The sequence below is a fragment of the Coenobita brevimanus genome, chromosome 14 (genome assembly GCF_032717465.1).
Source record: "Coenobita brevimanus isolate Jiangsu-jjx chromosome 14, ASM3271746v2, whole genome shotgun sequence".
Classification (NCBI taxonomy): Eukaryota; Metazoa; Arthropoda; class Malacostraca; order Decapoda; family Coenobitidae; genus Coenobita; species Coenobita brevimanus.
Genome location: NC_136967.1, coordinates 14,099,794 through 14,126,234, shown reverse-complemented (window position 1 = coordinate 14,126,234; position 26,441 = coordinate 14,099,794). Strand labels below are relative to the sequence as shown.

The window sequence follows — 26,441 nt, the reverse complement described above, 5'->3', positions numbered from 1 at the left end:
AGAAAATAGCCAATGGTAACCAGCTCAGTGGGTGAGTAATGTATGGGGTTAATGGCGATACACGGTTGCTCCATCTCACTCCACCCTAACCTTATGCTACGATTATATAGCCGTGTGAATGTTTGCCTGCCTGTCTCTCTATCTATCTGCCGATCTGTGTCCATCTGTCTATCTATCTATCTATCTATCTATCTATCGCCAAACTCCTTCTTCCTGTAAGAAGTGGCTACAAACGAACTGTCTCCATGTCACCTTGTCCTCTGCCATCTGGCTGCCCACTCTCCAACTCATACCCCTCCCTCTCTCATATACAACAATACCTCTCCACCCAAACCCTTCATCTCATCCTCGGTCTTCCCTTTCCCCTTCTCGCTTCACTTTACCCACATTCACTCTCCTAGTTAGACACTCGTTCTCCATGCCACTTAGCCAATGTATCTTTCTAAATGTAAGCGTCGAAGAAGGTAATTTAACTGCAGTAAGTAAACGCTGAGTTATTGGCACAGTTTGGTGTGTTTTCTATCTTTAAGAGCTAGAAGGATTTAAGGATAAAGACATGTATAAGCCTAAGAATTATAAATGAAACGTGTGTGTCCGTTGCCCTTGCAGAATAAAAGAGAATTATTACTAAAGAAAAAACTGACACTTCTTCCCTCCACCAATACAGTTTTTCTCATACTCCACACTCATGCCATCATTCTTCCCACTTTCTTACTTTGCCTCTCCATCTCTCCACATTCTCTTCCTTCAGTAATTTCTTTCTCCCAGTCTGTCTTGCACTCTTGTTCATCATAAATATTTACTCCAGAGTTTGACCTTAATCCTGTCGGTAAGATGATCTATTGTTATTGTGTTCCTGCCAGTGTCGGTTCAATTTATTAGCTTCAGGAGAAATGTCTAGTAGTGAAGGGTTCCACATAGGCAATATCTAGCCACTTATGTCCAAAAATTCTGTCCAAAGCCAATCAAAATGATCATGTGGTTGCAAGAATATAATGAAAAAAAAAAAAAAGGAATCACTTGACTGGCGGAAATAATGGCAGGAACCTCTGTCAGCTCTGTGTATCCTTGCCGCACTAAAGTTGACGGTGGAGGCTGATGCTGTGTAGTTTACAGTACACTAACGGCGTCTCTCCTCACTGGCATTCATTTCCCGTTTACACTTGTTCATTTGTATATGACTTTCTAATATATATCACTTAATTTTCTTATACACTTTTCATACACGAATTTACCGTATTAATAATTTAGAGTTCTCATTTCCAAAAAAAAAAAAAAAAAAGGTCGTATGTATGGATATGATCCCCTAAGGGTGCGGTGACTCCAAACGGAAACATTGTTAGTAACACGTGTTGGTGACAATGTGATCATCACAGTTGTGTGTGAAGTTCGTACCAGCGAACCACGATCCATAACAGCATATTACCAGTCTTCAAAACAACGTAATTTGGGGGGTGAACAATGTTACACACACTAACAGTCCATCCCAGCTGCTGTCCACAGTGTCTCTAACCATGTTATCGACAATGTTACCTTTATGTGGCCGGGCCGTATGAGAGCTTTCGAGCATCTGATGGCATCAGGAGAGTAGGACCGTCGCCTCTGGTATATTCTTGACCACGGTAGTATGCTCTTTGTTCCCTACACTTCCTGAGTATAATATGGAACTAGCTCTTACGCCTACTGTATAGCTGTATATTATGGTATCGTAGGTTACCCAGAATCCCCTGTCCCTTCTCTGTCCGACCATACAATACTGAGTTGTAGTTCTCAAAGAACATTTTTAATGTGAAACAATTTTCTGAAGCGATCCATTCAGTTAGTCACCCTAAAGTTTTCGGTTCCAAGGCGTTTCATCCCCGTAGACTTTATTAACGACCCACATTAAGGTTCTCGTGATCCGTCATCTATTGAATGTTTTTGCATTTGTTTAAAAACACTGCAAATGTTTAACAGACATTGGGTTCAGAAAATGACTTTTGAAGCTCGTAGGCCCGTGTTCTCGACGGTTGAGGAAGTCCCTATCACCTTTTCCTAAGCAATTAATTTTGCATATTACAACTTAGTGTCCTTTTCTGTATTACATAAATCTATCCAATATTGCCATACTCTATTTAAATAACTTACATAAAGGTATTAACCGGCCGTATAAAAATAAATCGCTAAGGAAGAGATGCTAAGGAGCCACCTTACGAGACGAGAATACGGACCACAGTCTTGTCCGTTATATAGACTAGTCACTAATCCCATAGGGACAACTGCTTACTTGCGGTCGACGACTCTACTGGGCCAGGCATGACCTGGGTTGAGTAACAAAAAAAAAAAATGAAAGCCACGTAGTTCTGTCTAAACAGTAATGAATTTATGCAGTGTTCAATGATTTTGAGATTTTTTGTTTTTTTCATCCAGAGATTTCAGCAAATTCGAAGTCGTTTTTTTTTTTTTTTTTTCATACATAAAACTTTGTATATACTCGTATAAGTACCAGGGTGTCCTTGAAAACAAAGGAGGAAAATAAAAAGATAAGGCATCATCGTTTGAATAGTGTGTTGTTTATCCATTTAATTAATGTGGCCTAAAACAAATGTATATCACGGACAGCATATGCGCTCACATATACTCGTATTAGCCATATACAGTACAGTATTACAAAATGTGGAAACATAAACTTACAAGTGTCACCTTAAGAGCGGACAACTCCCAGGCAAAATATATATTAACACAGAGGGTCCGAGATTTGGCACCAAATGCAAATGATATCTTTAGGGTGTTAATATCTGGTTCCAAATGTTATGGAAAGAAATCAAGAAGTCTATGTATTTATTAACAACGGTAAAAGGCAAATAACTGCATAAGTACACTGTATGGCACAAGAAAATATGGGAATAATTTTTCCCATCATTATTGGACATACTAATGCTGAATTCTGAGGCAAGAGGCCACAGATATTCCAGCCATGACCTAAGCCAAGGAGGAAAGGAAAGGCAACAGTCGGCACACACCACAGAACTACTATGCGTCCCCAGGAGCCACTTTGCATACAATGAACAGAAAAATATTTGGAAATGGTTGGACGCGAAAACCAAGAAAACCTTTTACGTGGAAAACTCCTGACCACAGCGGGTGAAGGCGCTGTTAGAAAAGAACTTGGAAAAATTTTATTACTCGTAAAGTTATCATCCTTATATAATTTGGGGAGAGAGGTCACTGTGACTGGGTAAGGAAATCGGCCGCACCTCCTCTGGTTGTTTACAGTGAGGAAGAGTAAGTGCTGTAATAATGTTAAACAGGGATGCTCACTAGAATCGTTTCCCTACCATTTATTTTGCATATAATGCGGTGATATTCTCAATTGCCGAATATTTACTTTCAGCTGATGAAAATCGCCTGACGTTCTCTGAAAAGTAATACTTGAGTAGCCCGGATGACAGTTGAATTAAAGGTATCAGTATTAATATTATTAAGCTCCTATACATCTTTCAGAAGAAAACAATCGTCTGGCATTGGCTACAGTAAAAAAATAGAACTGTTCCAACACTGAGAAAGTTAATATTCTAGCTTAAGTAACCAATGCAATTCATGTCAGTATCAGAAGTGTAAAAATAATAGAGAATATTATAACCCCTTCAGTCCAAAGACGTATTTTGTTACTAAATTGTTCTTCGCTCTCCAGGAGATATTATTCAATGAAGGAGAGACATTTCCAGCTGGACCGGTAACATATAGCCTTCGTCAATCCTTCTCTATCATGTGGTTCCCCGAAGCTGCAAATAATCGTCAGACAGGGACAATAATAATCTACAAAAGGATCTCATCGTATTATTGCTTTGATGCGTAATGTGCTAAATAAATGGCCAAGGAAGAGGTGCTAAAGTGCATCCCAAGCCCACAAGATTACGATCCAAGTGTTGTATCAGTCGCTACTCCACCACCACAGCTGGTGTTTTGAGTGTGTATGTGTGTGTGTGTGTGTGTGTGTGTGTGTGTGTGTGTGTGTGTGTGTGTGTGTGTGTGTGTGTGTGTGTAGGTGTGTGACAGAGAGAGAGAGAGAGAGAGAGAGAGGAACAATAAAGCTTTATCTTAGGCATGTACAATAATAAGAGGGACAGAAAGACAGAGGCAGAAATAGACAGACAAAGGTCACTAGTCCGACGATGTTATTTGTATCAATATCTGTGTTAGTCTGTATCAGGTCTTATATGGACAAGACCTCGAGAGAAAGAGAGAGAGAGAGAGAGAGAGAGAGAGAGAGAGAGAGAGAGAGAGAGAGACAGACAGACAGACAGACAACCAAAGACAGACAGACCGACAAAGACAGACAGACCGAGAAAGACAGACAGACCGACAAAGACAGACAGACAGACAGACAATGACAGACAGACAGACAGACAGACACGGACAGACCGACACAGACAGACAGACACAGACAGAGAGAGAGACAAACACAGACAGACAGAGATAGACAGACAGACACAGACAGACAGACACAGAGAGAAACAGACAGACAGACAGAGTTAGCCAAAATTAGCACCTCCCTTTGCTACCGAAGTACGATGGGGAAGGTGCACCTGTATTGTGTTACGTGCGACGTGATGTATTGGCTATGTCAGAGTTTCTATATGCCATCGATTAAACCGGCAGGGTGCAAAGATAAGCGATCATGGGAAGGGAAATATTGCCACTCAGTTTTAATGCCAGCGGCAAACGTGGGCTCGAACCCTAGGCTCGGGGCTACTGCAATATAAGGTGAATACGCTAACCACCGAGTCACTACAACTTCATGGAAAAAAAAAATAATGATAACAGCAAGGATCAGTAGAGAGAATGCGACATTGCACAATAAGACGGAGAGAATGGTCTAGGCAGGAGGGTGGGCCAATAATAGGACATAGGGTTAGGGACAGGACTTCAGCTACTTTTTTCCGATGAACAGATCTTTAGTGAACTGCCAGAAACGATTTTAAAACGAACTTTTTCGTGAAATATTCGCCGCACTTTGATGCTGAAATGTTAGGTGGCTGTCTGAGTTAAAACCAGTAAAACGCCTTTGTCGGCTAGGTACGAGCGATGCCATATAAATCGGAAAGCATTGAAATGTCTCCTTACACCCAGAGGATGCCTAGAGTGTATTGGTGGCTATCTGCAGTACCTACCAAGTTTCATGCCTTTACGACAAACTGTGTGGCCTGTAGCCCTCTTTTGAAAATTTTCGACATGCTGCTTTTGGCGCGTGTCACGTGCCACGTGCACCGCCTGGGTATGATGAAGCCTGTCAAAAACAAATATTAAAGAATTGGGCTATCATATGGTGCAAACCACGCAGTGATCGGCCCTGTGGTTGCTGAGATATAAGCTTATCAAAAGTGTTTATGGTCGGGCCGGGTCTGGGTGGGCCAGCCCGGGTTGGGCCGGGCATGGTTGGGCCGCTCGTATGTGAGAAAATGCCACTACTTGACTAGAGACTCGCAAGGGTTTCATCCTCGCTTGTAATAATTGTAAAAGCAATATTATAATTATATAAAGTAAGACTAAGTGGTTTTTGCGAATAATGGCCCGTTGCGTTCTAAACTTTTCGTAATAAAACAATGCTTCTTTGGAAAATGTAAGTGGTCCATCGGTAGCCCAAACATAGCAAAAGTTATGCAACTGAAGGGTTTAACATTTCACAACATTCGTTCCACAACCATAAGCGTCTCTTTTGTTTGAAAGACTTTACTGGGGTTAAGCTGGAAAGTTATCGAAGTAAAGCTTTTATACGGCTTACTCACAAACTTTCCAGAGTTCTTTTTCCTATTATGACCTCGGGGAATTTCAGAACTGAGCTGGCTGTACCTCCATTTTTGTGACATTGTTAGATGGGCGAGTGTGGATTATAGTTGACAGTGTCCCTATTTTTTTTTTTTTTTTTTTTTTTGACGTAAAACATCCACTGTGTCTTTTCATGAATAATTCTTTATTACAAATCCGATGTTTCTAATTTATGCTGTTAGAAGGGCTTTAAATGCGTCGTTAGATGCAAGGTATATTAGAGAGGCGTGCACTTACTATGTTGTTGTTGCTATTATTTTTGTTGATGTTAAGCTTAGAAAAGGCTGTGAATTAAAAAATCACCATGCCCATAACTACAATGATAGGTTCTGTTGGTGGACAGTAAAGTATATTCCGCTATTAAACGACCGATCTTTCACTTTCTTAGTCATAGGTTACTCATTTTTTTTTTTTTTATGTGGGGAAGAAGGAACCAAAGGCAACGAGCTAGCAAAACTGTTCTTTCCAAGAGAAAAACAAAATACAAGGGAGAGTCAAATTCAAGATCCATTCATTTCGAGATGCCTTGACACACTGCGTTTGAAAGACTGGAGATCATAGGAAGCAGGAAATACAGACAGAGGGAGACAGTTCCAGAGTTGACCTGTTGCATAAATGAAGGACTTGGAGTAACGATTAACTCTTGCATTAGAGAGTTGGACAGAAAAGGGATGAAAGTTTGCTGCTAGGCGGGTGCTACGCGCCCGTCGTAGAAGTGGAGGAATGCATGCAGACAGTTCAGAGGAACAGTGACCATTGAAGTAGCGATAGAAAAGAGATAAAGATGCAACATTGCGGCGAAGAGACAGAGGTTGAAGGGAGTCAGTAAGAGGGAGAGAGTTAATGAGACGAAAAGCCTTTGACTCCACCCTATTGAGAAGAGCTGTATGTGGGGAGCCTCCCCACACATGAGAGTTGTACTCCACACAGGGGCGGATAAAACCCCTGTATAGAGTCAACAATTGTGCAGGGGGCAAAGAAGGAACGGAGTCGGCTTAGCACACCCAATCTTTTGGAAGCAGATTTTACAAGAGATGTAATATGATCTTTCCAAGACAAGTCCCGAGCAAATGAAGCCCCAAGCATGTTCAACGATGATGCAGGATTAAGTTGAGTATTATTAAACATAAGTGGGGATACCTGTGGAAGATTCTGTCGGGTTGATAGGTGCAAAAACTGAGTCTTTGATGCATTAAAAACAACCAGATTATTTTTAGCCCAGTCAGAGATACGAACCAAGTCAGACACTAGGTGTGCCATAGCCTCATCCCTTGCCTGTTGAAGTAACTGCTGAGATGGACGTTGCGGGAATCGAATGGAAAGGTGAAGGGTGGAGTCATCAGCGAATGAGTGGATAGGGTTAGATATACAGCCTAGAAGGTCACTGATGAATAAAAGGAGTTGGTGATAGGACAGAGGCCTGAGGAACACCACTGTTAATAGATCTAGGAGAAGAACGACAGCCGTCTACAACAGCTGCTATAGAACGACCAGAAAGGAAGCTAGAGATGAAGGCACAGATAGAAGGATAGAAACCGTAAGAGGGCAGTTTGGAAATTAAAGATTTATACCAGACTCGATCAAAAGCCTTTGAGATGTCAAGTGCAATGGGAAAGCTTTCGCCGAAGTCCCGAAAGGAGGATGACCAGGAGTCTGAAAGGTAGGTGAGAAGATCGCCTGTGGAGCGTCCCTGACGGAACCCATACTGACGATCAGAAAGAAGGTTGTGATAGGAAAGATGCTTTAAAATTTTTCTATTAAGAATAACTCAAAAACTTTTGAGATACAGGATGTTAAAGCAATTGGACGATAGTTAGAGGGTTGGGAATGGTCACCCTTCTTTGGGACCGGGCGAATGAGAGCAAACTTCCAGCAAGAAGGAAAGGTACAAGTTGACAGACAAAGGCGAAAGAGTTTGCCTAGGCAGGGTGTAAACACAGAAGCACAGTTCTTGAGAACAACAGGAGGGACTCCATCAGGCCCATATGCCTTATTAGTACTGAGGCCAGCAATGACAGAAAATACATCAGCTGAAGAAATTTTAATGTCAGCCATGAGGAAGTCAGAGGGGGGAAGTGATGGAGGAACAGCACCGGAATCGTCTAAGGTGGAATTGGAGGAGAAAGTCTGAACGAAGAGATCTGCTTTATCAGTAGATGAAATAGCTACAGAGCCATCAGAGTAGAAAAGAGGAGGGAAGGATGATGAGGTAAAGTTGTTAGAAAGGTTTTTGGCAAGGTGCCAGAAGGAGCGAGAAGAGTTCAAGTTAGAGAGTTGAGAGCATTTTGTACAGATGAAATTATTCTTAGCAGAGTGAAGAACAGACTTAGCACGATTCCGTGCAGAATTGTATAAAAAATGTGATTCAGGGGTGGGTTGGCTCCGGTACCTTTTGTAGGCCTTCTCCTTGTTGCGGACAGCATTAGAACAAGCGTGATTAAACCAAGGCTTTCGTGCATTAGTCAAAGGATATGAGAAAGGAATGTATACTTCCATGCCCGAGAGAATAACCTCCGTAATGCGCAAGGCACACCCAGATGGCTCCGGCCATGGAAGCAATAATCATTCCAGGGAAAATCAAAGAAGTACTGCCTGAGGGCCTCCCAATCCGCAGCTCCAAAGTGCCAGAGACGACGTTTTTTTGGAGGGTCCGCAGGCAGCACCGGAGCGATAGGACAGGTTGAAGTGATAAGGTTGTGATCGGAGGAGCCCAAAGGAGAGAAAAGATTAACAGTGTAAGCAGAAGGATTAGTTGTAAGGAAGAGATCAAGTATGTTGGAGCTCTCTCCAAGGCGGTCAGGGATACGGGTAGGGTGCTGTACAAGCTGCTCTAGGTCATTAAGGATAGAAAAGGTGTAGGCTTGTTCACCAGGATCAGTGAAAGGAAAGGAGAGCCAAAGGTGGTGGTGAACATTGAAATCTCCAAGAATGGAGATTTCAGAGAAAGGAGAAATGGATTGAATGTGTTCCATCGTAGAAGTAAGATAGTCAAAGAATTTTTGATAGTAGAATTAGGAGATAAGTAAACAGCACAGATATATTTAGTCAGAGAATGACAGGAAAGCCGAAACCAGAGTGTAGAGAATTCAGTATCATAGTTATGGTTCGCCATAAAATATACTAAACAAGCACAGTCTGGATGTGAAAAAAAAGAAAGACATTTTTTACATTTGCTAAATCATTTCCTTTGAAAACTATACTCTTCCATCCAACGATGCAGACCACTGCCCAACATTTTCCAGGCCACAGGCACATTTATTATTTAGGTTTTAAGAATACTGTCAGATGATTTCATGCTGCAGATGGAACCCCTGGTATTAATTCGGCAAAAAAAAAAAAAAAAATGTCGAAATTAGTTAATTTCCTGGGCTATATGTTTCCCTGAAGAGGAAACAGTTGGTAAATAACTGTTGTTCAAGAGTATTTTCTTTGGAAATCAAGGAATAATATGAATAAAACACCAAGGCCTCGGGCCCGAAGCTGGCAACTCAAAGTGTCGCTCGGTATACCTCTATCAAGTCATGTACATGGACCCTTCATACAACTCCTATGACAGGATTCTTTGTGAGGAGAAATGAAACTAAAGATTAGGAAATACTGACAGAAGGAGACAGTTCCAGAGTCGACCTGTTGTATGCATGAAGGGCTGGGAACAATGGTTAACTATCGCATTAGAAAGTTGGACAGAAAAGAAATGAATTTGTTGCTAGGCAGGTGCTATGCGTCCCGCCACAGTGGTGGAGAGATACAAGCAGACAGTTCAGAGGAGCAGTGAGCATTGAAGAAGCGATGGAAAAGAGATAAAGATGCAACAGTGCGGTGAAGAGACAGAGGTTGAAGGGAGCCAGTAAGAAGGGGAGAGTTAATGAGACGAAAAGCTTTTGACTCCACCTTGTTGAGATGAGCTGTATGTGGGGAGCCTCCCCCCACATGAGAGTTGTACCGTATTCTACACAGGGGCGAATAAAACCAGTGAGTAAAGTCACAACTGTGCAGGGATAAGAAAAAGGGTGGAGTCGACTTTGCACACCTAATCTGTTGGAAGCAAATTTTATTAGAGAGGTGATATGACCTTTCCAAGATAAATTCCGAGAAAATTACGCCCCAAGTGTGTTTAAAGATGATGCAGAATTGAGTTCGATATTTTTAAAAATTAGAGGATATTCCTGCGAAAGATTTTGTCGGGTTGAAAGATGTAAGAACTGAGTTTTTGATGCATTAAAATCAACAAGATTACTTTTAGCCATATCTGAGATATGTGCCAAGTCAGACATTACAGTAGGTGTGCCATAGCCTCATCTCTTGTTTATTGAAGTAACTGCTGAGACGGGCGCTGCAGGAAGTGAATGGAAAGGTAAAGCGTGGAGTTATCACTGTATGAGTGGATAGGGTTAGATGTACAGCTTGGGTCATTGATGAATAGAAGAAAGAGAGTTGGTGACGGGACAGAGCCGTGAAGGATACCATCATTTGATAGCTCCGGGAGAAGACCTGTTGCCGTCTACAACAGCAGCTATAGAATGACCAGAAAGGATGCTAGAGATGAAGGCACAGATAGGAGGACGGAAACCATAAGAGAGCAGTTTGGAAATCATTCCAGACTCGATCAAAAGCGTTGAGGATGTCAAGTGCTGTGGCAAAGCTTTCGTCACAGTCCTGAAAGGAGGTTGAGCAGGAGTCTGACAGGTACTGTAGGTGAGATGGCCAGTGGAGCATCCTTGACGGAACCCATACTAGCGATCTAAAAGAAGACTGTGATAGGAAAGGTGGTTAGAACTTTTGAAATACAGGATGTTAAAGCACTTGGCCGATAGTTAGAGTGCTAGGAATGGTCACCCTTTTTTGGGCAGGTTGAATAAGAGCGACGTTTCAGCAAGAAGGAAAGTTTCAATTTGACAGACAAAGGTGAAAGAGTTTACCTAGGCAGAGTGTAAGCATACTTCTTGAGGACAACAGAAGGGACCCCATCAGGCCCTTATGTCTTGTTAGTATTGAGGCCAGTGATGGCAGAAAGTACATCAACTGAAGTAACTTCAGTGTCAGCCATGAGGAAGTCAGAAGGGGGAAGTGATGGAGGAACAGCACCAGAATTGTCTAAGGTGGAATTGGAGGAGATAGTTTGAGTGAAGAGTTCTGCTTTATCAGTAGGAGAAATAGCTAGAGAACCATCAGAGTGGAAGAGAGGAGGGAAGAATGGTGAGGCAGAGCTGTTAGAAAGGTTTTTGGCAAGGTTCCAGAAGGAGCGGGAACATTTTGAGGTAGAGAGTTCGGAGCATTTAGTACGAATGAAATTATGTATAGCAGAGCAAAAAACAGACTTAGCAGGATTCCGGACAGAAGCATAAACGAGGTGAGATTCAGGGGTGGGTGGGTTCCGGTACTTGTTGTGGACAGCATTAGAACAAACATGATTAAATAAGGTTTCTTCTACATTTACCACGTGAGATGAGAAAGAATTGTATACATCCATGCCCAAGAGAATTGCCTCCGCAATGCACATGGCACATCCAGATGGCTCACGGCCATAGAAACAGTAATCATTACAAGGAAAATCAATGAAGTACTGCCTGAGGGCCTCCCAATCAGCAGCTCCAAAGTGCCACAGCCGCTACTTCTTGGGGGGATCTACTAGCTTTGCTGGAGTGATAGGATGGGTTAAGGTGACAAGGTTGTGATCGGAGGAGCCCAACGGAGAGAAAAGATTAACAGTGTAAGCAAAAGGGTTGGACGTAAGGAATTGGTTAAGTATGTTAGAACTCTCTCCAGTGCGATCAGGGATGTGGGTAACTTTCTGTGCAAGCTACTTTAAGTCATTAAGGATTGAAAATGTGTGGGCATGTTCACCAGGTGGATCAGTGAAAAGAGACGAGAGCCAAAGGTAGTGGTGAACATTGAAATCGCCCCGATATGACCTTGACCTTTGATCCCTTGACCTAACTTGCCTAATTGGTTCATCATCCCCTTATACTCTGTAACTGAAAAAAGTTTGGTCGTAATCCGTTGATGGGTTCAGGAGATACCGCGCCCATAATAGTCTTATGAAAACATGGACCCATGCACGCATGGAAGGACAGACCAGTCTTAATGGCCCCTGCGCCGTAGATGGGTGAAGGCATAAATACCTATGTATGAACATTTGTGCATTTGATAACAAGTCCTTGATCAGTCATGTGCTAAATGGTCGTTACTAGTTTCCAAAAAAAGAAAAGAAAAAAAAAAAAACGATATTCTGTGTCCTATGACGATAGGCAAGTTCTTCTGAAATCAGTAATTAGCACGAAGGGACCGGTAATTGCAAAACGTCTCTGCTATAACGTGCCAAAAGTATTTCATTTAAAATATGAAACTGGAAGAGGAAATATCTGAAGTAATTGCACCGTTATCATATATCAAGATTATTTGTGAAGTACTTTAATATTTAGATGCGGTATACCAATATGCATACCGGATGAGGCAAGTAAGTATATCACAATAGTTTTGAATGTAAACAGTCAGTTACTACGCGTGACAGGCCACAGTATTGACCTTGCCTAAAATAATTAACTCCTGCATGAAAAGTGCTCCCTAAAACGAAGAAAATTGCCTGGCGGCGTAAGACGAATAAGATTGAAAGAACGTTTACTGAAGATTTCTTATACCTCTTCAGTCGCAGAAACATCCGTTACCCTCAGTAAAGTAATCTGGTGGTAGCTCTTGGCTCTATCAGAATGTTCTCCAATAAAGTGTCTGATTTCATGTCCCACGAGGCGTCCACAGGGAAGAAATAATGCTTGCGTGCTTGTGTTATTGTAAAGATGCGACAGTTTTTATCTGAAGAGGGATCAGGTGAGGTCAAAACTGTTGCATCTGCAAAATATAAAATAGCATCTTCAGTATGTGGTTATAATTTCTAACATTCACAAGAAACTCTAGTCAGCATCAGGATGTATATTCAGTAGCGTTTATAGCCATGTACGGTACTATCATGTTTTTCCACTTTATTCTTGGTGCCTCCAAACGATAATATTTCTGCTCAGTGGAGACATATAGTGAAGGTTATAAGGGACATTGTTTCTAACCCCTTGACGTCAAGAGAATTCCCAAAGCGTGAATTAATCATTAGGTGGTAATAGGAATGAAATGCAAAACGTCGGCTTACCCAATGCCCTAATTTTGTTACAACTACAAAGAACTGACATGTTTGGCTATTGGTTATTCACACCCTATAAAATGATCATCTGTTATTTTTCGTGAATCATTACTTGACGTTTGTTTCAGTAGCTTTTGTGACTGGATGTCCTGTGCTCTTATACTCATTATGTTTATTAATAATATAACTCTTACTCGTTAGCGTTCTGTAACAGTAAAGTATTAGTAACTCCTTTCTTATATATATCAATGTAAAAGACATTTTCAATCCATCTCCATTACGTCATTCTCATTCCACACCCATTAATGGAAGTTTGCAGTTCATCACCGTACACATCTTACATCTAATACATATTTGCATATGCCCTAATTAGGGCACTGGAATGCCTCTGGGAAGCATATACCCATCGGCCAAGGGTTGTAAAACGCCAGTAGTCTGGGTGAGATTTAATTTTTCCTTTCCGAACGAGCAAAAACATCAGTCTTTGTAAATGTCGTACCTAAACATTTCCCCGTCTCAAATTTACTGGCGGGGTTCACTGGGGCACCGACCACCAGGCAATACATTCTGTTCGTGGCACTTGCGGTCAAGGCGGTGTGTGTGTGTGTGTGTGTGTGTGTGTGTAATTCACCGGTCGGTCAGGTTTACTTGATGGTCGTGATCGTCAGCTTTTACCCTCCCGGAAGGGAGCTGAGAGCTCATATACTCCGATCTAAGGGCAAGGCTGTGACCTTCACACACGCACACACCCGTCCCCTTGCTCCAGGGGAACAGTAACCACCCACTTCGTCAGTGAAACTTTTCGCAACCTGAGCGAGGCGCGAACTCCCGTCTAACAGATGGCAAGTGAGAACGTTACCACTGCGCCAGCGAGCTGTGTAGATGTGTGTGTGTGTGTGTGTGTGTGTGTGTGTGTGTGTTCCCATTATATCTCATGAACGGCTTAAGCTATCAACACGAAACCCTCAGGGTATCAAGATATGGCCAAAACCTTGGCCGAGTTTGAATATGGCCACTTGAGATCAAGTCCACCATAATGGCTGCCAAATGTCAATTAATTTTTCCCGCCCGCCTTTAGCACCATTATATCTCATGAACGGCCCGAGCTATCAACATGAAGCCTTCAGGGTATCAATATATGGCCTAAATCTTGTACTTGGCCAAAAGCATATTTTGGCGGGCGATTAGCATTCGGCTCCCGGATGCTTTTCTATCATTTATTTATCTATAACGTCAGCCTCATCGTTCATCTGGAATCGTTGGAGGTGATTAATTTTGGTAATTTGTTTCGTGTACACAGTTTAGGTGTCATATATGAAGTCATATATGAATATGCATTCGATCTAAGTGTAGCACCAGTTTCAAAGAAGTCTCCCAAACAGATATGGCATTCACAGATATGGCATTCAAGTACGTACTGGCTCATTTAAGAAACTACGAGCTGGTGGTGAGGCAGGAGGCCAGACAGTTGATGGTGAGGTAGAATCGCAGATATGGTGGTGGTGAGGCAGGGGGGGAGGCAGGATGGTGGTGAGGCAGGAGGGCAGGCAGGGTGGTGGTGAGGCAGAGGAACAGGCAGGGTGGTGGTGAGGCAGAAGGGCAGGTAGGGTGGTGGTGAGGTAGGAGGGCACGGAAGACACTACTGTAGCCTTGTCTAGGCACCGTCAGCATGATAGTAGTGGTGATGGTGAACTAGTCAGGCACACTTAGGTGATCTTGCCCAGGCACAGGCATTTCCCTTCAAGTGGCGTGAACACGGCGGCCACACCGAGGCCACAGAGCGAGGTGGCCACTAACTCGCAATAATGGCCCCCAGAAGCCATTAAGGTTAAACAAGTTGGTGTCGCCAGGCGGCTGAACTGACTTTATCTCTCCAGCAATCTCAGTCATTTGATATATCAAGATTACTCTCATAATGTTAGCGTGATAGTTATATTACGGGTAATAACATGACTACCTTCATGGAAAAACTTTAAAGGTATCATATCTTCAACGAAATATTTGTATAAGGTCCACGGTAAATTTGCAATGAGGCCTTATTATTTTGGTTTTGTAACTCTGTAAGGGTTTCATCCTACCATGTAAAATCGTCAGATTTTAATTAGAATATACGGTAGTAATTAAGTGTTTCTGTGCCAAGGAATAATAAAATTATATTACCTCTACTGTGATCTTCTTGTGGTGGAGTGATGCAATTGGTAACGCAAATGGGCCAACTGTAGGGAGTTATGTAGTATATCAGACAAGGAAGATGTAGATATGCTGCTTGGCTGAAAAGAGTTTTAGGCTTGGATCTAAATACGTCATTTTTTATAATTATATTCCTGTTCTCCCAAGATGATTTTCTTTAACGTAGGAGAGACTATTCGAACTACAAAGGTTTAAGATAATAAAACAAATGTCTGTCCCAGACTGAACAGTCTGAGTAACGTGAAAAGTGTGCCATCGTAGTGATGGGGTGAATATACCACAACGAAATATAATTATACAGTTTACACAAATCTATCCCTTTATCTCACATACAAACACTTAGCCCTGATGCATCCTGGAGTGATGTACTGGATAATTCAGAGTAAGTGAAGGCGATTGTGCTGAGAAGTGTACAACAACCACATTATTCTTCACCTGTGGAATAGCCGCCTACCGTTATCTAGACTGACGTGAAATATCCAGTAAACAAAGTATTTCCATGCTACTGTTACCAACCCGCCACTCTCACTGCATTTCTTCATCTGTCTCACTACATCAGTCTCGTTAAGTACGACTCCCTTCATCCGGTTCGTTACTCATGCCTAACTGCATATCTCACACATACAGTACCGAACTTCACACCAGAAATCACCTCGTCTTACATGCCTTACCACACATGTCTCGTTACATCTCTCTACTTTATATATCATTATACATGCCTAACCATATTCGCACATTTACCCACAACATTCTAATGCCGCCACTAATACGGCAAAACACTAATTCAGTTCAAGCTCTTCCCTAGTACAGCACAGCTTAACCTCTGGGATCGGCCAGTAAAAGTGGATGAGTGTCAGCACTCCATGGGGTTCACGTCCAGTACAGGCAGAGAACACAAACAAAAACTAGAAAACACTAACAGCGCATTCCTCTCCCCAAGTAAATAATATTTATGATTTGCTGCAGCAATTCTTTTTTCCCACCAGACGTATTCCTTAACGTTCTCAATTAGTCAGTCAGTTCTACTGTCATAGTTTGCTCTGTTACGCAGTGTCAGATAATTCATGTCTCCATCATCGCAAATAATATGTATGGTCTACTCTTGCATCTGGATCCGGATCAACCTCAAAATTTAATCAACTATTCCTTAACCCTCAGCCCATCCATCAACCAAAGTTCAGTGAAATCCGATAACAACTTTTTGTAATATCTTGTATGAAAACAGAGAAAGAATAACCTCCGTCCAACCTTGTTAGCGGAAATAACAAAGCGTTCTCCTTATTATACCCTTCTTGCTACATTTACTTTACTACACATGTCCAGCCTACCAACCAATGGCTCTACAGTTTTCTTTACATTTAATCACTCCACCCTCTCTAGCCACCCATGTAAATCTCAAGAAGTACACGAATGATCAGTGGTACAGAGTGCAATTTACTTCCTGTGGTTATATCAAAGCCTGCTTTTGTTACAAATTTCCATACACTTTTTCCTTTACTTACAGTTACCATTTTTAGTGGATCGAACCTCCTTCACTTGTTCTCACCTCTCCCTCCCTTCTCATTGCATCTCACCTTTTACCTCATTACTATGTAAATTCCCAGTCATCAGTCGCCACTTATCTCCTCGTGCCCTTTTTCCTCATAACTCAAGAAGGCCAATTCATTTACCGCGCTGTGATCAATAGTTCCATTCATCAGCTGAACAATCCCATCTCTCATCCTCCCCTTCATTTTCTCCCATTCGCCTGATTGAATACCGAGGCGCTTTTGGTGTATCGCTGGAGGGCAGCTGGGGCGACTGTCATCTGAAGTGGCACAAAATGAATTATACGGAACCTGAGATGTGAGGATATTGGCTGGAACAACTGAGACCTTAGAACAAACAGATAAATATACATGATCCTCAGATGAGTGTAGACAAGATTAAGAAAGGGATAAGATAAATAAGAAATCAGTAAACTGTGTTCAGTCGGATGACCTATTTCTTTTGTTAGTTTTTACTGACCAGATGAACTTATTTACTTTCGAATTGATCTTTAAACTGGTTAAAATGAAAAATTACTCCTTGAGCAGTACAGGAAAATAAATGAATGGATAAAATATACATATTCAAGAAATGGGTGTAGAAGAAATTAATAGGTTAAATAAGTGTAGGAAAGAATCAGTATGATATAGCTCTTTTTGATATTTGAGAGATGATTTGGCCAGACGGCATTCAGCTTAGGGAGGAAACTATAACAATTAAAGGTTAAAAATAAACTCCCTTAAGCCCCTCATCACGTTCTCGACTTTACTGTGTTCCTGTTACTGTCATTATTTATCTACAGAGATAGTTTTCTGCATCACTTTGATGCCGTCGGGATTCCTTTCAGTCAGATTACGTATTTTTATTATCGCCCGCCTTGCTTGGCTCGCGTCTGTGTGTGTGTGTGTGTGTGTGTGTGTGTGTGTGTGTGTGTGTGTGTGTGTGTGTGTGTGTGTGTGTGTGTGTGTGACCATTACAGTATATCTCATGAACTGCTTGAGCTATCAACATGGGACCTTCAGGATATCAAGATATCGCCAAAATCTTGGCCGAGTCTGAAAATGGGCACTCGGGGCCAAGGTCAAGGTCACCAAAATGGCTGCCAAAGGTCAACTTTTTTTTTTTGTTTTAATGGATTGACTATTTGTGAAACGCGGTGACTGAATTCCATAGAATTTTGCTAATTTTCTTCACATTTAGTTTGTAAGTAGCTTGTAACTTGGCCAAAAGCATATTCTGACGGGCGATTAGCATTCGGCTCCCGAATGGTTTTCTTTCATTTAGTTATTTTTATATCTCCTTTCTGTCTAGCTGCATGTATTTCTGTCCATCTATCTATCTATGTCTGTCTATCTATCTGTCTATGTCTATATTTATTTATCTATCTATCCATCTATCTATTTATCAGTTGCTATTTGCAAGCTATGCTGCTCAGCTTTGGATATGCTGTACTTTTCGAATAGGAAGTATTGTACACAGTCTTGATTAATTCTTCAGCAGAGGATGTCACTCGTAAGCAGCATACAGTTGTTTAGTAGTGGCAATAATTAATTACTGCAGACGTTCTCGGGTTGATAGGTCTTCATCTACTACTTCACCATATCACTTGCTGAGCACTGTCTTCAGAGAAAGCTTCATGGTTGTCGCGGATGAATATTAATATTCATGAATCACTCCAACCACATGTCAGAGAAGGTGCCCCGCCCAGGTGATAAGGCTGCGCTTTCGACTGCGAAATGATTTATCATCGACAGTCACAGAACTAACCAAATAAGAAATTGTATACTGCCTAAGAATTTGACATAGAAAGTTAAGATTCACTCATACACTCTGTCTGGAAAGCGTATTGCAAGTCAGAGATATAATAGTCGATCCTCATATACCTCTCTTTGTCTTTGATATACCATGAGAAATATTAAAGTAGGTGACCTGCCATTTCCATTATTAACTGTAATAATTTCGGACTTTCACCATAGATTTGTCAGAAAATCAGTGGATGAAGACAGGGTGGCGGTTTTATATGACTAAGCTTAAGGTGGGAGGAAGCGTGGTAACTCGAGAAGAAGGTAGATGGGTGTATGAGGAAGAGAGGTATGGATGTCAGGAAAGCATGGGAATTGACAAGGGATACAGTTGGTTGTAAGAGGTAAGCAGAGAGAAGTACATGACAAAGCTTTGTCCCCCCTCTCCCCTTGTTAATTTAGCAGTAAACACACTGTGTCTGACAGGTATATATGAAGGGCATTTGTAAGGAAATAGGCTACACCCCCTCAAAATGACATGTGGATGACTGTGGCCCATATCACTGAGCATGATGTTAAAGTTCCCACACTCCGTAAAAATACTTGTTTCTTTAATTGCATCTGGGCCCTACCTAACCTAGTTCCTAGATGGGAAAAAGAGTCGGGAGTATGATGATGATGACAATAATAATGACGATGATGACGGTAATGATGATGATAATGATGACGATGATGATGAATAGCCCTCCAGGGGAGCAGGCAAACAAAGGTTCCTAGTAGTTGTTAAGTAGTAATTTGAAGATTAATGAGAACGCTGAATCAAACAATGGAATCTGATATGAGACATTGATGTAGAATCCTTTCTCCCTGATTGCAGAAATACTGTTTCCATGCATGTTTTTTTCCCCTCTCGAATTTTTAGGCAAGCTACATCTTCCCATATCTACATAAAAAAATGAAGACCGAAAACATGATCAGACTAAATAACAAAAATTTTGCTGTCTGTGAAAGTTAAATAGGTTGTTGGAAGTTTTCTCAATATAACCAAGAAGTCTCACCAGTCACTGATCTGTCAGCTAAACAAGCCTACAGCTTATCTGTCCATAATGACTTACAGCAGATTGTACAGCACCCTACCCGTATCGCCGATCTCCTTGGAGCAAGTTCCAACATAGGTGATCTGTTTCTAACAGCTAATGTTTCTGCTTACTCTGAGTCTTTTTTTTCCTCCACTGGGTTTTTACAATCACAGCATCATTAATGTAATTAGTTCTATCTATCCAGTAAGGTTTGTAGATCTCCCGGGGAAGATTAAGGCACTGCATATTGGTGGGTTGCTTTGACTTTCCCTGGAATTATTATCGCTTTAGGAAATTTACCTGATTCAGAACTTCCTGTCTTCCTCTTCCCCGCCTCATTTTTACTCTCATGGCACTGTACATGATTCTTCCACTGTTAAAGCAGTGCTTTTTGCTCAACCATTTTTCATCTAAAGCTACGTAGGATGAATTCATTGTTATTCCTCTGTTTTTCCTCTTCTGACTTAACAATGTCTTACCTAATTCCTTCACGTGTCCTTTCTGCCCTTACATGCCCCAGTACTGATAAGGCGCATGGACCTCATAAGATCCCGCCTGTTTTTCTTAACCTCTGTGTTTCTATGCTGTCACCTCACTTAGATATATTCTTTCGTTTTTGTCTGTCAACCTGAGCCTTTTGATGGAAGACTGTTCTCATTCACCATGTCCCAAAGAAGAGAGACTGCTCCCAATCCTCTTACTATTGCCCATGTGCTTAATGTCTTGAATTTCTAAAGTCTATGAATCTAACTTCAATATGAAGATTTGGGGCGTTTCTCCTTTCATAACTTTCTGTGTGACCACCATTATGAGTTCCTTCAAGGAACTATCTTCTTACATTCCTCATTTACTCGCTTTCATCTTTCTTAGGGATTTCAGTGAAGCCTTTGGTATAGTGCTAGACATCTCGAAGACTTTTGACATACTGGCTGATATCTTTAATTTCCACACTCCTATCCTACCGTATCTATTAATCGTTTTATGCCTTCATCTCAGGTTCTCTCTCCGTTGGTCTATACATGCATTAGTCGACAGCCACTGTTATTCTAAAGCTATCAATACCGATGTTACTTAGAGTTCTGTTCTTTGATCAACTCTCCCTAGAATTCACCAGTGATCTTCTGAGCTGTACATCTAGCCCTATCCACTTATAATCTGATGTCTCTACCCTTCACACTTCCATTTGCTTCTCGCAGTGTCCATCACAGTGGTCATTTGAACAAAGATGGGATAAAGCACTGTCACATGTATCTTCTATTAGTTCTGTTTTGGACTAAAACAAGGCATGTTAATCTTAATGCTTCAGAAACTGGATTCTTCCATTCTCAACTAGGTACAACCATCCATAAGACTTCCCTTTACCTTCAGAGGCGTACACAAGTAAATCCTTCAGTACCGGGTATCACCCACGCCCTTGTCATAACGCGGCGGATGTACTGGTTTGTTAGGGTGCACTCGCGCGTGTGCGAACATTATAACTCAAGCGGTTTCTATTTCTTTACAACCAATCATAGTAAAAGTGTTGAAGGTCTGACAGGGGTTGACCGACTATTTCTAGAATAAGAGGTCAAACGTCAATAGCAAAGGGCAAGGTCAGCTGTCCAATTTAGACCGTAGTGGCAGAGAGAGTTGAAGGTAACATAAGACTGAAGCCATTTGATATTGAGAACAATCAATCTAAGGTCAAGATAACATCGCAACATCAAAATTCGACCTGTGGGTGTCTACGTGTGAATAAAATTAGTAATGAAGTTTTGTTCTGGGCTGAACCACTTTTGGTGAAAGGATTTAGTGTCAGCAAAGAGGACATGGTCAACCCTCACAGTTTTTATCCGACTTAGACCAAACAACGTACAATGGTTGAGGGTAAGACAAGGAATAACGTATTAAATTCTGAGAACAGTCAGTCAAATGTCAGTGATACATGGAAAGGTCAAAGGTTTTACTCTGAAAACACAGTTTTGATTTAATTTTGACCAAATCTGATGGAAAGATTGAGGGTTAGCCACGGATGAAGAGATTCGAATCGGAGAATAATTTGATAAGTCCAGGGCAAGGTCGACTCAGAAAGTTTTGATCAAATTTATACCGAACTCAGTGCGAAGTCTAAAACAGCTCGATTCTGCGAACAACCGGTTCAAGATCATGGCTGCAGGACAGTGTCAAATGTTCAACTATTGACCAGCTGTTGGTCATGGCTGTTGTACTCCCTGGGTGTCTATTTTTGGTGTCTCTTTTTCCCTGTGATCAGTCTTGGTGTGATATTATTTATCTTGGGGTGGGTGGGGAAGCTTCACGTTGTTAGGTTATTGGACCGATTCGTTGCACTGTTTAGCACCAACAAATTGCTGGCTTTGTACAGAGTCTAATTCGCCCTAAATTGTGGTAGCCTGACCATATTCAGCACTTTTGAAAACCGAGAGGTCAAAGGGTTTTCGTCTCTTCAGCTCTTTTCCTTTCGCTAACTTCACCTGGCCTCTCTCATCGGCACACTTTTGCAACACACACACACACACACACACACACACACACACACACACACACACACACACACACACACACACTGTCTGTCTGTCTGTCTGTCTGTCTGTCTCTCTCTCTCTCTCTCTCTCTCTCTCTCTCTCTCTCTCTCTGCGTCGATTTTAGTCCCCACTTTTCTGAACTGTCTGCATTTTTCCTCAGTACGGCGGGCACGCAGGAAACTCTTGGCTTTACATTCTCACCCATTTCATGCCCAACTCTTAAATACGGGAGTCGCCCTATATTCTTTGTCTATCTTTTATGCAATGGATGAACTTCGGAAGTCTTCCTTAGTCTGTTTTTCCCACTGCTTAAGATCTCCAGTCTTTTAAGTGTGGTGTGTTCAGGTATCTTGAAATGAGCGAATCGTGAATGCGGCTTTTTAAAACTTCAGCTTTATTTAGAAGGGACAATTTTTGCACGTTCTAAGAAACGCCTAATCTATCTATCTATCTATATACCTAGGCTGCTTCCCCCAAGGAAAGGGAGAAAATATTAACTTTGATTCTAAACATACAGAGTCTAGTAAAATATGAGGTATTATCTGCATATATATATATATATATATATATATATATATAGATATATATATATATATATAGATAGATAGATAGATAGATAGATAGATATAGATATAGATAGATAGATATAGATATAGATATAGTAAGTATTACTTACTCATGGGAAATTCATATGGGCATGAAATAGAAATTATCCACTGTGTATAGTATGACGCACTGTAAAGCATATAAATGTGTGGTAGGTTCAGCGGAAGAATGCTTGGCTTCCAGGAGTCAGAGTGAGTGACGGCCCTGATGGGATGCAGAATTTTAAGGCACGCTCCTCCCCAGATTTTACCACATAAAGTTTCACGTTAGGCAAAATTTCTCCTCCCACATATTTCTGCCTGTAAATGACATTCTGATTTCCAGTAAAGGTGGTTAGTAATTTTTAATGAAATATTTTCGTCCAGTGAGGAAGGACACACACACACACACACACACACACACACACACACACACACACACACACACACACACACACACACACACACACAGTACAGAACGGATAACACAAATGTGGCAACTCAAAAATTGAATGGGAAGAAGAGTCACACTGAGAACACATTGAAATAAAAAAAAATAGCAGATTTGCATGAAATCGACGGAATATGTTGACAGCAAATAGTCCATAGGGAACTAGTTTAGAGACATTCCTCTGGAGATGGTATGATGATTGTTCCTGTTCTTGTTGTCTCATGTTCAACAATTTTGCCTAAAAAAAGCGTAACTCATAACTGGTTACAACAAAGAGTTGTCATCATTAATTTTTAATGAATATACTGTAGCGTTCTCTGTAAAAATAAAGTAGTATATCCATCCATTGCCAGACGCCATGTATCCCAAACGGGGTGGTCAAGGGCTTAGAGTTAATTGTTTTACAGGGAGGGGCACTAATCCTCCACCAACCCCACCTGACACGTAGGGATGCCAACAGCATCTGGTGTTCCCAGGCGGTCACCCATCCAAGTACTAACCAGACCCAGCGTTGCTTAACTTCGCTGATTGGACAGGAAGCGGTGTACTCAACGTGGCATGGCTGTAGCAAAGGTAATGCCGTCAGGTAGTATATATATATATATATATATATATATATATATATATATATATATATATTTATATTGTGTATTTGCTGCTGTTCACTATGGGCACGATATATTAGGGGAAAATAAACAATATTTGTTACCTGTCCCCTCCTCGGAGGGGCTCTGGGACTGGTATCGTTTTCACTCGGTCTGTCTGTCTCATTGTCTGTCTCTGTCTGTCTGCCTGTCTGTCTGTCTGTTAACAACTTTACTCGAAAACTCTGGTGCGATTCGAACTGAAATTACAGGGATGATGGGCTTTGACATTCTGATCACCTGACTAAACTCTGGGCCAAATTGGGCCAAGGCCCAGGCTGTAGGCCCCCCAAATGTAAAATGTAACCATCGTTTTTTCGCCATAACACCTTTCAAGTTGGTCATATCGACATGAAACCAAAACTTAAAGGTGCATCTTTCCAACCTGCATCCTATAACATGTCTCATTACATCAGGGGGGTCACCCCCCAGTTAGCGGTAGGGGGGGTCATTGTCAGGTGGGTCGGGCCTAAAATTTCAAATGGGCATAAAATTGTCATTTTTCACCCGGTTTACTCCAAATCTGATTTGTGACATCTTCGACTAGATATTTTGTTGTGTTTATATGCCAGCACTAAAATGACTGCCGGGGACGGGTTTGCTGTGTTTTGGCACCGTTTCTTATTTATTACCGGTATGATTAAAGGACGGGTAACCCTCACTGCTGCCTTAATAGGGGTGAACATTAAGGCAAAACTTAAACTCGTAGTATTCTACCGATAAAAAAGGTGGGTGGATGTAGGTGAAAACACCTCTCATACATTCCCCCTCAGGGAAAATGAAAATTACGTCCGCGCGAGAGTAGGTGTTATACTTGCATTATGAAACACATGACCTATTTATATCAATCTGTGCAATGAAAATTATGTCCTTTACTGCTGTCTGGTATGCATTTCTTCTCTTGACAAAAATGTATGATCTTATAATCTTACTGTGTGGTACCTTAATGACCAAAGCTCTCTATCCTATACCTAAGCTTTGCTTGATTTCCCTCTAGTGACCTTAATTTTTCAGGACTACCATTCCTAAATACATTTTCTTACTACAATCCTTGTTGTATATCTACCTAATAAATTTCCTGTTGTATATCTGCATATTACACTTCTTGTTGTTGGCTATATCTGCTTATTACACCTCTTGTGTATCTGCTTATTACTCTTACAGTTACCTGTGCCAGCGAAGTTGAAAGAGGTTATGTATTCTCCTATGTTTGTTGTTTGCCGGAATCAAGAGATTCGACAAGCATGTTGGCCAGTTCCGTATGTTTGTCTGTCTGTCTGTCTGACTGCCTGATTGTTTGTCTGATCGCCACAGGTCACAATTTTACTCCAATCGTTCTGAAAAAACAAAACAAAAATCAGAAGGTAGATATCCATAAACCCTGGAAACGTATTTTCATCATAATCGGTCAAAGGCCCTGTACTGGGAGGGGGGTTAAAACCCCTCAATGGCCGTGGGTCCAGAAATCTTGGGGACCCAGTGGCCGTCCCAGGCACCATTTTTTTTTTTTAAATTTCGGAAATCGATTTTTTTTTCTTACCAATTTGAAGAGAAACGGCTGGCGCAACTAGCAATGCAAATTTTTGGCCCAAAAACCTATCCTGAGCTTCGCAATGAAGCGCGAAAAATTTTACCTTATGACTGTCTACGCGCAGGTGAAAACTGAGCAGACACAATCTGATCCAACGGGCAAATGCTCTGCCTATGGCAGTTTCATCTGTTTGTTTGTCCGTCCACACGGTATCTCCAAAAGTTATCAATGAATTTCAACGATATTTTGAGGATGTATGGTTCATGGGAAAAAAAAAAAAAAAGAGTTGATTAAATTTGGGGGCGGATCCGGATCTTGATCCGGACCCTATGTACCCCGCACAATATCTCCAAAAGTTCTCATTGTATTTCAATAAAAATTTTGTGAAAGAGTGGGCGATGGGTCAAGGAACAATTCATTAAATTGGGGGGGGGGAGGATCCGGATCCTATGTATTCCAAACAATATCTCTACGGTTCCTGATCAGGGTCCTTTTTAAGGGCGATGGCACTGGCGGAGGTATGCGCTCTCTGAGCACTTTTTAGTTGCATATGTGCTTATTACACTTCTTATTATATAATGTGTCCGTGTGTGTTTTGTTTAGTTAAATGTAACATCATTAGGTCTTCACAGCATTATATAATTGTAAAGGTTTCCAGGTAACTAGAATTTTGTATTCAAGGGATGGCTAGGTTTTATTGCTAATATAACGCTGTTCAGGAAAACGACTGGATACTTCTGTGAAGTAGAAAGCACTCAGAGAGCGCATAGGCTACCTCCGCCATTGCCATTGCTGGATCCGGATCCGGAATCGGATCCACCCCCAAACTTAATGAATTCTTCCTCTTTCCATGGACCACCCTTCCACAAAATTTACTTGAAATTCATTCAGAACTTCTAGAAATATGTGGACAAACAAACAGACAAACACATGTGAATATATAACCTCCTCCAACTCCGCTGGCGGAGGTAATAAATGTCTAGACTAAGCCTAATCACGGACCTCTGCCCACCCACCCACGATAGAGCAACAGGGGAATGGATGATAAATAATAAGATACATAAAAATGCTTTCAGATTTTAATCTGCATGATATTATGTCAGCAGGTAATCAGGTCTGTCGTCTTCTTGTCTTTACAAAATTTGAGAAATGGAGTTGGCCGTCAAACTGGGTCAGGTTTTTACACACACACACACACACACACACACACACACACACACACACATATATATAT

General features: G+C 41.4%; 1 pseudogene; it reads right to left on the bottom strand.

The window, feature by feature from the left end:
* Positions 1 to 23,483: 23,483 nt before the first annotated feature.
* Positions 23,484 to 23,602, bottom strand: LOC145390464 (5S ribosomal RNA; annotated as a pseudogene).
* Positions 23,603 to 26,441: the final 2,839 nt, after the last annotated feature.